This window comes from Crocodylus porosus, unplaced genomic scaffold, assembly GCF_001723895.1.
Source record: "Crocodylus porosus isolate Cpor-Errol unplaced genomic scaffold, CroPor_comp1, whole genome shotgun sequence".
NCBI classification, from domain to species: domain Eukaryota; kingdom Metazoa; phylum Chordata; order Crocodylia; family Crocodylidae; genus Crocodylus; species Crocodylus porosus.
The window spans coordinates 61,266,479-61,280,367 of record NW_017728918.1 but is presented as its reverse complement, the minus strand read 5'-3'; the positions used below and the strand labels follow the sequence as shown (position 1 = coordinate 61,280,367).

General features: G+C 41.0%; 1 long non-coding RNA gene across 1 annotated transcript in view; it reads left to right on the top strand.

Moving 5' to 3' along the window:
* The window catches only part of LOC109312224, a 21,251-nt gene extending 8,792 nt beyond the window's left edge, over positions 1–12,459 (top strand). Inside the window, exon 3 of the long non-coding RNA XR_002101755.1 lies at positions 12,449–12,459. This is a non-coding gene — a long non-coding RNA (uncharacterized LOC109312224). The remainder of the gene's footprint in view (positions 1–12,448) is intronic.
* The last annotated feature ends 1,430 nt before the right edge of the window (positions 12,460–13,889 follow it).

Below are 13,889 nucleotides of genomic sequence, written 5' to 3'. Positions count from 1 at the left end.
TCTGGAAAAGTCATGCTAAGCTGAGGCTTGTTCACAGCAAGTAAAAATCCAAAAACCCTGATGCTGCAATCTATTGTTTCTGAAGACACCAAGAGATATCCCATCAAGTATATAATGTCAAGCTGGCTCCCAAGTAGGTGTTTCCTGAGTATCAATCAAGTTCCCGAGATGTTTCACCCAGATAACCCCTTGTCAATAGAAAAGACAATTTGATTTACACTATTGAAAATGCTTGAAAGAAGCTGAACTGGGGGTATAAAAACCTGTAAAAGAAGCAGCAGTGTGTGTACTGACACCACTCACTTTCTTCTGGAGAGGCTGCAGGAGGAAGATCATCTCCCTTCAAGGATTGTGCTGAGAACTTTGACCTGTCAGCTTTGCAGCCCTAGTGCCTTGGACTGGTGAGATCCCAGCTCTCTCTCTCTTTTCTCTTCTCTCCCTCTAAGCATAGATTTCTGAACTTGAACTGTGTGCTTGTGTCTGACTGTAGTTATTGTTGCTCTGATGAACTGACTCTTGGCATATGAGGGTGTCAGCCTGTCCATGCTGATCAACCCGGCCAGGTCAGGCATGCCATGTTAATCTGTGTGTGTTTGTGTGCATGACTAATTTGGGGACTGGAGGAACCCAGCCCCACTGAACTGAGTCCTGCAAGATAGCTCCATTGGGGGTGAGGGCTTGCAGAAGGGAGAGATACAGCTCCATACAGAAACACAAGTAACACAAGCAGCACATTGATAGAATTACCAAGACCCTAGCCCTAATAAATGAGCACACCCCAAAGTAGCGGGCAAATCTGGTAACGTGACTGATAGAAAAAAGTAATTTTGTTTTACAAGATGGTGTTTGGTGCTTCTGCATTATATCCTTAGAAAGAGAAGGAAGTGGAAAAGCAAAGCAAATGTGTTTAGTGAATAAGAAAATATATTTAAATAAAATTACTTTTTTTGCCCAAGGCAAAACATGAAAGGAACATTTCCTCCTTTCACTACTGATTCAGGAATCATTCCTGATTGTTGCTTAAGTAATGCTAAGTGATGGAATAAGTCTGTTACAAAGCTTATTGAACTCAATGGAAGATTGAATAGACTTCAGTGGGTTTCAATCAGGTTCTTTTGTCCCATATTTTAAAATAAATCATCCACATTACAGAGGTGTGAAATCTGAACTAGTTCCAGATGAGTTTTACTTCTGATAATACTTTTCTAAAATCAGAATGGAATGTATCCCAGTTTTGGAAAAATAAATAAATAAGCAATAAATAAATAAAACAATAGGGATGTGAGAATCTTCAGTCCTTGATTCGAATCGGTGGAGTTTCAGTCCAATTCAGTAACTAAATCTCTGAATCAAATCAGAAGACCCTTTAATCTCTCCAATTTTTAAACTCTCCAATCAAATTAGAAGACCCTTTAATCTCGCCAGTCTTCAGAACCCTCCAAATGGATTCGGAGAGATTCAGAAAGATTCAGCGATTTGGACATAGACACAGCTTTAAATGTTTTTTCTACATACCTCTAGGTAGTAGGCACCTGGTGAATACTGTGATGCTGAGGGGAATGGAATGTCCCACTGGAGCACAGAGGGCTCCCCAGTGCACTCGGCAACACACCTGGCAGTGGACCAGAAGCACTTCTGGTCCACTTCTGGGTCCACCGTGGAGAGCATGGGGGGCCCCCTGCACTCTCCTGGCTCAGCGACTGGTGCCTCCTGCATTTGGGAGGGCACCTGGGCTCCCCCCATGGCCGATCGCCAAGCCAAGTTAGGGTAGCGGTGGTCCCACATGCACTGTCTGGCAGACCCAGAAGTGGACCGGAAGTACTTCCAGTCCACTTCTGGGTTTACTGCCAAGCATGCAGGGCCCCCTCCCCTCCACCTCCCCAGACTCCTGTGAATCACTCTATCTGCCCCAGCATCGCAGCGTTCATGAGCCACATCTGGTACATCAAGGTATGTAGAAAACACATTTAAAGCTGTGTCTATGTTCAAATCACTGATTCTCCAAATCAGCATTGAATCTTCAGATTTGGAATTGGATAAATCAAATTGGGGACAGTGATCAAAATCAACTAATTGAATCACGGTCCCTGTTTCAGGCCAAATCCTATTCCAAATTGAATAGGGCCCATTTCACACACCCCTATAAAACAGCCTCCCCCTGATTCATTCTAACTGGTTGCAGGAAGACACTTACGAGATCTATTTGGGAGAGGTTGAAACTGTAAGCAGTGATACTTTTTAGGTAAAGATGTAGCTTAAGGACTTAATTTTATGTGTGACCTACTGTGAGTCTTATTATTAGTAGTATTAGTATTATTTTATTATTATTATTGTATCAACAAGTCAAGAGCAAGTATCCCTCTAAAATATAATTATCCAATCAGACTGTCCATTCTAAGACAATGAAAGTTAAGAACAGTGTCAGTATTGTAACAGATGTAGTCAGTTCATGCTAATATTTAACAGATTGTAGTCCATGAACTGTGTAACTAGTAGGGAAAGGCAAAACACAATACACACCATGTCAGTATTATAGAACGTAAAATTACACCCTGGCACCCCTTTAAAGTCAGTCTTCATACCCAAACTATGATTGCTACTTTAGAACACATATTTTAGCATAGATGAAAGTAATAAACCTGAAGCTAGTTCCCTTTAAAGGCAAATCATGTTTTGCTAAGTGAGGCTAAGAACCTTCTTCAGTTTAAAAGGTCACTTCCAAAAATCTGGTTTTAATCTAATGTTATACAGATAAATCTGGGTTTTCTCATGAATTTCTTAATTGAGTGGACCCTGGGGAGAATTCAAGGATATATGCTAAAACAATGGAAATAATTTTATCCTATAACTATACCCTATTTATTTTTAAAATTTGAAAACATAGGGTGCATCTTCATATGTAGGGGCATGTGCTTGCAGCAGCAAAAATTGTACTTTTTGCCACAGTGCACTCCCATGCACATGCGCTTTGGGGTGGGGCAAACTGCCCTTTCCCTGCTCCTCCTGGTTCCTGGCTTGCTGGAGCAGCTGGGGAACATCTAAAGAGGTGGAGACACTCTGGTCAGCAGCCAGAGCATCTCCTAGGAGGACCAAACCTCTGTGATGGCCCGTGCATGCCCTTTATGTGTGTGCTGCTCCACTTTTTTGTGCCTTTATGTGGTTTTTTTGTTACCAGAATTTCCTTGTAAAAAAATTTGCAAATTTGCAGTGTGGGACATGTTTCAATGTTTTGGGCATGTTTCAAAGTTCTGGGCATGGGCTTTGTGGCATCATAAAGAGGGTTACAGTGCCACAAACTGCACATGCCTGCATGTCTGGATGCAGCCATGGTGTGTATGTGAGTGCATGGAGCATGTACATGTGTGTATCTCTTTACAGACATATACATAACTATAAGGCTTGAACATTCTATGCAGTGCACCCCTATTTAGGAAGTCCATCAGTTAACAGGTAGCACTTTTCTATTTTATTTAGATACTGCTGACTAAACATGTATGCCGCCCTTCTAAATAGGATGACTTACATTTTGAGACAAAATAGTTTCATAGTTTCATAGTTTGTAGGGTCGGAAGGGACCTGAGCAGATCATCTAAATAACTTATTTTCCAAAATCAAGACAATATACATGTCATATCTCTATAACATTATTAGGTTGTACCTGTTGACACATTATTTAGTAATACACCTAGCTAGTTTCAGGCAAAGTAATTTTTAAAAATCTGATATTCATATATTTAGAAATCTCCAGATTCGGTAAGATAATCATGTCTAAAGCTTACATTCCTGATCTGGGTGCTGGTAAGTCCCCTTTAGATACCCCCCAAAATGAAATCAAATTGGTTTCCTCTTTTGTCAAGCTGAACTTGTTTTAATTTTTTTATTTTTGTAAAAAATTACCAAACTTCAATTTATAGCTCACTGTTGTTCCCTCCTCAGTACTTTCTGATACCTGGATAAAATATTATGAGGTTCAAAGCTATTTGTAGGCTTATAAAAAGCTTTATATAGAACTCTCATTCAAAATGTCATGCTGCCTTTTAGGCAGCCAGACAGTATGAAACTCTACATAGTGGTATGGTCACTTGAGCCCTTTTTAGCGAGGCTGGAAAATATACTTTGGAAAGTGACTATCATGGGAGTTTATAATGCAATTCCAAGTGTGGAGTCCTGGGGGAGCCATGTTTCCTGTTTTAGGAATATGAAATGCATATTTTGTTTCAGTTTATCATAGATTTATTTTCTCCATCAGCTAATTCTGCAAAGGCATCTTGAGTTCAAAAGTCCAAATAGGTTCTTTCCTTCTTGTGCATTAGCACTAATAACAAAGACTCTACAGGCCAAATTCTGCTGTCAGTTACATCTCTCATGCCTTAATGACAGCTATGCAACTTTACTGTATTCACAGCTATAACTGACTGGTATTTGGTGAACTCTTCTGTTCATGTTAAACAAGAAGGAGCAGAATTAAAGTCCCTGTCTTACCTATATCAGCTTCATCTAATGGGACAGGGTAACTCCAAAATAATAGTATATGTTGCTACAAGACTCCTCTTAATCCTGTCCCTCAGTTTAACTCTTTACTAAAGCACAGGTGAAAGTTGTCTTTCTGGAACTTTTCTGCAAGTATTAATTACACTGAGTTAACTGAGCTGTTGTACAGGGCCATTAGTAAACATATATAGCTAAGAAGGTGCTAATGGGTCCCTATCAACTTAAAAAGAAAAAGTACTATACAGTTCCTTAGTAAAGCAAACATGTAATGCATATGAAAAATTAAGTGTGTAGTACATAACAGAGAAAATACAATACTAAGTATAGTATGTATAATTTGATAACAAAATACCATGGACACTATTGAACAATTTTTAAACAGACAATTATTAGACGCCAGGGGGAAATTCCTATTCAGTTTATAAAGTCTAGCAGGAATCCTATTTCACTCTGCTGAAATCCCTAAAAAATGTTAATGCAAAAAAGGGGGGGTTCCTCATCTTCCTCACTGATGACTTAGTCTTAAAGCTAACCTAAAGGCATATTACAAAAGTTGATCAGTTAGTTTTTCAGGGACCTGGGCAGGGTGGAATAGACTTGCTTTTGGGCACCTTAATACACATAGGTACCCAATAGGTGGAATATAATGTAATCCTAAATAAATTGGTGTTCCTTACACAGATTTCCTTCACTTTGTTGCTACTATATATATTTAATACAAGTTCTGAGCACCTCTGTGGGCATGTCTACATGTGCTAATTTAAGATACTTTAGCCTGATTTAAGGCACATTAAGGGCACGTGTCTTTACATGCATAGCCTTACTGTGCCTTAAAAACAGCAGTTTTAGGCAAAAACAGGTGTCAGACTTACATACAAATAGCTAAAGTGCATTAATGCACATGTAGACACATTAAGGCATATTAACGCTATGTATGGACTGACTTGGGACTAACTTTAATCCCATGTCAGTCTGTGCACATGGCATTAATGCTCTTTAATATGTGCCAGTGTAGACGCAAACCTATATCACCTTAATGTGCATTAAACTAATGCACATTAAATTTAGGCAGACCTAAATGCACATGTAGACACACCCTATATATATACACTTACCTCTTAATATTCAGTTGTAAATAGTATTTCCTTCTAGTGTGGTCATACATATAGCATTGAACTCTTCAGAGCTCGAAAAGAATAGAAAGACTGAGATTTGCCAGCACACTTCAGAGCCCTGAGAGCAAACCATCTGGGATCTTCACACTTAGCACTGTTCAAATGTGAGTGAATAGGTGAATATACTCTTCAGTCAGTGAAATAAAAGTATGTGGCTTCTATTCAGAATGGCACAGGGTTTGGAACCCAGCTCTTACAAAAGACACATCTGCACCAGCCGTTACAGGTTTACCTGTAACTTCTACATTTAAACCTTTCTCTCCCTATGCTACAGCTTTCTGAGAGCAGCAAATTTCAGTAAAGTTTTACCCTAGCTTCTTTATGCTTTAAATTATTTATTAAAAGCTGAAATTGATGGTTAGCTTTCCTCTCAAGTGTAATGTGGACCTGGCCAAGCAGGAGAACTATCTAAATATAGACATGCTGGTGAGAAAGTAGGGGTGTGCAAAGTGGGCCCTATCCAATTCAGATTCAGCTCAAATCAGGGACAGTGATTCGATTAATTGAGTTGGATCGCTGTCCCTGATTTGATTCGGCTGAAACTGAAACTGAATCTGAAGAATGATGCTGATTCAGAGAATCAGCAATTCAGACATAGACGCAGCTTCAAAAGTTTTTCTACATACTTTGAGGTAGCAGGCATGGCTTGTGATCACTGCAATGCTGGCATGCATGGAGCATCTTGCTTCCAGTCCACTTCTGGTCTGCTGGGGAGCAAAGTACTCCTGGTCCATTTCCAGGTCTGCTAGGGAGCACACTGTGGAGTTCCTCCCATGCTTCCCTAGCTCAGTGATCAGCTATGGGGGGACCTCGGGTGCTATGTCCCAGACCCAGGAGGCACTAGTCACTGAGCTGGGCTGTGCGAGGGGGCCCCCCAGCATGGCCCTCCGTGGACCTGGAAGTGGACTGGAAGTCCTACCTAGAGGTATGTAGATAAAACAGTTAAAGCTGTCTCTATGTCCAAATCTCTGAATCTTTCTGAATCTCTATGAATCAATTCAGAGGGTTCTGATTCAATTTGAAGAGGTTGATGGGTCCTCTGATTTGATTTGGATTCAGAGATTTAGCCACCAAATCAGGTCAATTCTCCACCGAGTTGAATCAGGGACCGAAGCTTTGCACAGCCCTATGAGAAAGTATGTTCTTTCAGTATTTCAAATCCCCAAGAGACCTTGATAAAATTATAGTTTTGTATTGCATTGTTGTGTGTACATTCCTGGTATGAAATAAACAATAATAAATAATAGTGGAAGTGGTTCACATCCCTGGAGTGGCATCTTGAGAGTAGACAATACTGTACTGGGACATCAACTAAAGTCATAAACAGTTCCTGTGATGAAGGCATGTTAAATATGATTGTCTCCAAACTACCAGTATGGGCGTCTGGGGCACAGGCAGATGAAGTGGCTTGAAGCAGTATCCTCTGTAAATCAAGTCTTGTTCCATATTAGTTCCAGTAGACTACAATACTTAATCAGGGTTTGATTTTAAAAATATATATCTAAAATATACAACAGACACATGAACATCTCATCAGTGCTAGAAACTAGAAGAGGAAATGAGACGTCAACAAAGGAAATCATGGTAAAAAAGCAGAGAAGGAGGCATTGAGCCTAAACACCGCTGCAGTAAAATGTTTACATAAGGGTAAGATTTCAAAGTGGAAAAGAAGAAAGAATGCAATTAGTGATCAGAGAAGAAGGAGGCTTTCATTAAATTAAAGTGGCGACAATGAAATAAAAATCAGAACAGTGCTTATTGTGAAGTTACATGGAATTATATAAAACTGAGAAGAAGTGAATGAGTAAAAACAATGGGGGAAACAAGACAGTAATGAAAATGAGCAAAAAGCTAGTGGGAGGACTTCCTGACATTGGTACAAATTCAACAGAAATACAACTCTCACGTTCCTACTTTCACTTCTATTTCATTATATGAAATGGACTTTGAAATAATCATATGAATATGATTATGAATGTCTCAATAAAAATGAAGAATTACTTTTCCTTGTCAAGACCATTAGTTATGTTTACTGATTCCGCCCTCCCCCCCTTAAATCTCTAACTACTTAACTTTATGCTTTAGAAATGCTAGCAACTTCCATACCTTGACCTTCCTGGCTATAAGTTAATCCAAATAATGTGGTACATTCTTTTTCATGCTGTACAATAAACTAATGCAGCAAAGACAAGGTGATATAAAGATTGTTGTCCTGGAGGTAATGCAGAACTTTTGAAGAAAAGTGAATTTGCATTTGCCTTGGGGTCTGCCAACTCCACAGTATGGCATGCAGCTCAAAAGCAGTATCGAGCTCATTATATGTACATCAGTGTACATTAGTATTGTACAACTGCTTGCCATTTAACTTTGTTACAGTAGTTGCTGTGTTAAAAACTTGGAAGTTACCTTCAGAAGGGTTGGTATACAGTTGATTCCATTTCCACAGAATGGTGTTGGGTGAGATCTTAGACGGGATTGGATTGACTGAAGAATTAGAGAAACTGCTTTTCAATAGCTGGATCAGCCAAGTAAACTAAGTCTATATAAACTAATGTCCCAGGTTGATAGATGGCTATCACAAATTTCCAATATCCAATTAACACAACTTGAAGCTCATCTACACCAATATAAAACTGCTGAACTCCACTGACTTTTTAGAGAAATTATACCTAATTTACTTTGGTCGTAAATCAGAATGAAGTCACTCATGCTTTTTTAAACAAAGATAAATAACATAGCATTGGATTTTTTTTATTGTAATAGAAGTTTTTCACATGAGAACAAGAGATCTGGAATCTCCACCATTAACTGAGGGCATACGACTCTGAAGTACGTTTGGTGGCCATCTGAGGAGCTGCCCAGATTCCTGATGCATTTCCCTATGCACATCTTGGTCTTTGTCTCTTTCCCCTGACATACATTCCCTCCATTCCTTAGTTTCTCATGCACTAGGTTTGGAGTGCCTTAGTGATCAGAGATGTTCTTCCACATCTATTTCTTCTTTCCCACTGTCAAGATGAAATTTCAATAGCTGCAAAATGTGTGCTTCTCAAGAAAGTCCCCACCTGAGGCCACTGACATACAACATAACAGGCAGAAATAGTTAGATTTAAAGGGTTAACAGAAAGGAAAAACAAAAGAACTACCCCAAAATACCCATAGAGATATTTATTTAGGTATGAAGTGGGTTAGATTTGTTTCAGGGCCACCTGTGTCAGGGTTGCTTAACAAGTCCCAGCATGATAAGTATATGGGAGAGATTTTCAAAGCCTGTCACCATGAGGATTCAAGGAAGAACCATCAGGTGTCCTGAGTAATAGGTGGAATATAATGCAGTAAATATAATTATTGCAGGTAGTGAATCTGACTGATATATAATTCATGAGTTTGCCAAAGTCCAGAGAAGACAATTATTATGGTGGCTTAAGGCCACCCAAGCCCATGTTCTACTGGCCTCCTTGCAGTGGGGCTTATTATAGCTCACTGCAGGGTGAATCAAAGCTGCTTTTCCTAGGAATGTGCCATTTAAACTTAAGGCACACATGCTTGAAAATGCAGCTGAGACTGTACAAGGGATATTTCTGCCAACATCATACTTGGCAAACAGAGAAGCACTGTTGTCACTTCTGAGTTCTGCAAGCAAATTCAGAATCAGGTCCACTAAGCCAATAATAAACTTTCAGCATACATGACATTTATTGTGGAATTGGGCTTTTGAACTTACAAAAATAAGGCACTGTTTTTTCAATGCCTTTGTTACAGTCTTTATTACTTTTCACATATGTCATGTAGTGTTATTGACCAATTACTAGCTTCCTTGCAAAGATTTTTTTTTTACATTTGTCTCATATTTTATTTGGATGTTCAGCTTTTTGATTCAGTGTTTCTTTTTCTGTTTGCAATTCATTCATTAATATTTGAAAAATTAGCTTTCATGTCATCTTGTATTAGCAAAAATAATTGTGAGTGAAATGTTCAATTTCAATAGCTAAGTTCATTTCATTTTCTGATGTGAGAGCTACCACTATTGCTTAGTATATATTTTACAATAGCATCTAAATGGTCTGACCAGGATTAGGATCCAACTGTGCTCCTTGATGCATAGACAAGTAATAAAAGATAGTCCTGCTATATAATTGAGTTAAACTTTTATCTGGACAAATAGGGATGCCAGGGACATATTTGCATTTAGATATGTTCCTGTAAAATCTGATAGTTGATTAGATTAACAGAGTAACTTTTACTTGGAAAGACAACAAACATTTTATTTTTTAAATATATATTCTATTTTAAAATAATTAATTTTAAATCCTGGGTCAGTGACAGCCGTGGTTTCTGTCATAATCCTTTAACTACTAATTAATTTCTAATTTCTCCATTGACAAACATTGCTGCCAGTAAGGCCAAAATGAGAATAACATCAGGAGGAATCTAAAATAATACAGTCCCTTTCATCAACTGCCATGAAATGTTTATTATTTGTCTCAACTGACTTGTGCAGATGCACCCATCTGCTATCACTGGGCATATGGATGCACAACAGGACAGATCAATGCAAATATTATTTTAACATTTAGTATTTTTGAAACTCTTAGTAAACAATTCTTTTCCAAAACTAGAAAACCAACTGTGGTAGAAATAAGATCTGACTCTAGGACTCATAGATTTGTATTATAAACATGGGGCTGTTTCTGATTTTAAAAATATGCCTGACAACATCTTATTTTGTCCATCTTTTCCAGCCTATCACTGGCAACCCTTTCAGGCTTTCAAGGCAGCACCTGTCACTCAACAGAATCAAGCAGGGAGTACCTAAAATCTTTCATGGTTTCCTTACCTAACTCCCAAGAATCTTTTCAGCTTTTTACACTAGGGCTAGGGACAGACATTACACATAGTTTCATAGTTTCTAGGGTTGGAAGGGACCTGGGTAGATCATCTAGTCAGACCCCCTGCCATGGCAGGAAAGAGTACTGGGGTCAAAAGACCCCAGCAAGGTGTACATCTAGCTGCCTCTTAAAGACCCCCAGGGTAGGAGCCAGCACCACTTTAAGTAATCAGAAGCTGGTTTAAACCTGTAACAGAACCAATGTTCAGTGCATATAACCCAGTTTGAAAGTGGCTGAAAGTGGTTGGAGATAAACCTGGAGATAAATGGCTTAACTATTTTAGGTCAAACTGGTTTATGCAATGTCTGTCTCAGACCCCTTTCTGATTTAAGTTAAACCAAAGTCCCCCAGCATCCCAGATGTTTTGCAACTCTGAGTGGGGCTCTGCTCTCTGCTCCCTGGCTGAAGCTGCAGCAGAAACTACAGGTACAGTGGTGTCTGCCTGGCTTCTTCCCTGCCCCACCTCCTGCCCACCACTACTCCCTGCTCAAGCAGGGATTCCCCCTCCCCTCTGCTTTACACAGACACCTCTCAGCATTAGCTAGCATACCACCTACTGGCTATAGTCCGTGGTATGGGAGACAGGACAAAGGCAGACAGGACAGTGTTGGCTTAGGGCTTTTTGGAGCTAATCAACAGATATCTGGTAATGTCCCTCCATTCCTTCCCTGGAAAAAGTTGTTTAAGAAGAGCTTGAACTAGTGAGAGAAGTTATTTTTGTTTTGTTTGATGGACTGATAAATGCTAGGAACTCCCTGTGCAACTCTGCTCTGTAACCAAATGCTCTGTTATCAACAGTGAGGGGTGGGGGAACCCCTCCCTAATCAGACTATCCTGCCAGGGCCTGGTTACACCCCCCCCATGGCATACAATGCGTCTCTGGCACCTGGGGGGCAATGCCTGCATTTGCACACCCTCAGAGAAGATCTGACCAATGTGCAGAACCTCTTCTCCTGTCCCATGGCACTTCCATGGGGAAATAATATCATAGCATGCCAGACACAGGGAGAGGGACAGCAGCAGGAATTTCTGGCTGGTAAAGAAACCTATAACCTACTGGGCCAGTGGGTGGACCAAACACCAAATGCAGGAGGTGCTGTGGCCTCTCTGGCCGGCACCCCCCCCCCCACACACAGGCTAGTGTCTCGGGGCCATGGCTCACTCTCCCCACACATGAGTACACCACTGCACACCCCACCCAGCTCAGCACTCTGGAAGGGAAGGGAGGGCTCCTCTAGGGCCCTCTGGCTTCTAGCCTGAGGCACTGAAGTCATGTGCCTGCATTTCTTCAGTCTAGAGGGGATGTCTGTGTATTTATAAACCAGTTCAGTCTAGCCAGGTTAGACTAACCTGCAAAGATTGAATCAATTCAGGCTCAGGGTTTTTGAATGTCTGTCCCTAGCCTATGGGAACAGCACATCCTAGTTGGATTATTTTATTTTTGGTTGTACTGTTTTCAGTACTAGAGCCCCAAAAGTTAAAAAATATGAGTTTATGGTACACTATGCAACTAAAATCCAGGAATATCTTTAGAATTCCTGTGGGTGATCTTCTATGAATGAGTATTGTAGTTAGACATAAATTTAAGAAATGAAGCTCTTCAAGTAAGTGGTTAGAAATCTATTGAATGTTTCAGTGTAGTTTCCAGTCATAATAGTGTCTTTGATGGTAGCATAGGATACATTGGTGTTACTTTTGTAAAAAAGAATCAAACACTTTCAGGTTAAAAATAAAAGAATGAAGGTGAAACCTTAGCAACTAACTCATTTAGAGAAGCACAAGCTTTCCTGATGGCAGGGCAGACCAGGGCAATCCCCCATGAACGGAGCCTGGGGATGGATCTGGGGCTTGAGCAGTTGTGCAGGGTGATGTAGGATGGCTACTCACTCCCAGAAGCCTTGTGTCCTGCTGCTGCAGTCACTGTTAGGGCCCGAGCTGTGGATGGTGATCCTGGGCAGCTGTCAGCCATGGTGTGGAGGACCATGTGACCATACAGTGTGGGCTGGCAAAGCCTGGGGGAAACTGTACAGGGACCATCCACTGTCACTGACAGTTGCCCATGACTGCAACATGCAGTCTGGGCCTAGCAGCATCCGCAGCAGAAGGGCACAAGGCTGCTGGCAGCAGACAGCCATCCTGGCTTGCCCCATATAGGTACCCAAGCCCTGGCAATGGCCCCCTCTCATGGCCCAACCTGCCCCAGCTGATCCCCACCCTACGCAGGGTCAGCCCATTCTGTCCCCCCCACCTCCAGCACTGCTTAGGAGGAGCCAGGCTAGGAACATGCAGGCAGCATCGTGCCACCAATCCAGGACTCCTGCTTCAATTTTAGCCAACCAGCCAGGATTCCAGGATGGCCTATGCAATCTACGACTGTCTAGGCCAAACTGGGATGTATGGTCACTCTATTTGACTCTGCTAAGAGTGCATGTGTAAGGCCATGAACTTGGGTACTCTCAGCCACTTACTGGTTCTTTCTTGTTCTTTGCTGATTTCAGCACCATCTCCAAGGTCTTGCTTCTGCTTTATCTCCTGATGATAGCTGGTGGGCTGTATCTTGTTCTTCTTACTCAATGGGCTTTAACACTACAACTTTGTTTAGAAAACTGCTTGCCTAAGCATTTTCAAGGTTATTTTCATACATCATTCTGCCTTGTGACCAGCAGCTTTGCTGAGACACAGGAAAAAGCCTTTGTATTCAGCTGCAGATTCAATGCTCCCCAATAATCCAACTGATTGTCACCCTAACAAATACAACAAGAGACATAAAAATACGAAAGGTGTCATAAAAGTGAATCCAGGTAATGAGTCTATGCTGATGCCATACTTAATACAATCCAGTTTGTGGATGATTTCTTGTTCCTCAGTGTAACAGGGAGATGGTGGCCCTGTTATGGAAGAGTGAAGAGAGTAAAGAGAAACTTAGCAGATGCTGTGGGACCAGCCAGCAAGATTATGTCATTTTGCTGGTGCTGGGAGCATTCGAGGCATTGGAGACTGGGCACAGGTGGTAAAGTGTCAATTAATGAGCCCCTATAAGAGGAGCTAGACTTGATTAGAAATTTCCCCACAAGGGAAGAGAAGCCAGAGCCAAGAGACAGTTGCAGCAATGGAGCCTGTTTTCCATGTGGAGGCATGGGAGTGATGAAGGCAGCATGCCTGAAGGAAAACAAAAGCCAGGCAGCCTGTTACACTGGGAATGAACCTCACTGGAAACTCTGCAGGACTAGGTACTCCTGCTTAGTTAGAGACTTTGTTTCTAGACATCAGGAATGAATGTTTCTGGACTGACTACATTACCTGACCAGGCTGGAAGCCAGATCTCTCCAGGTGG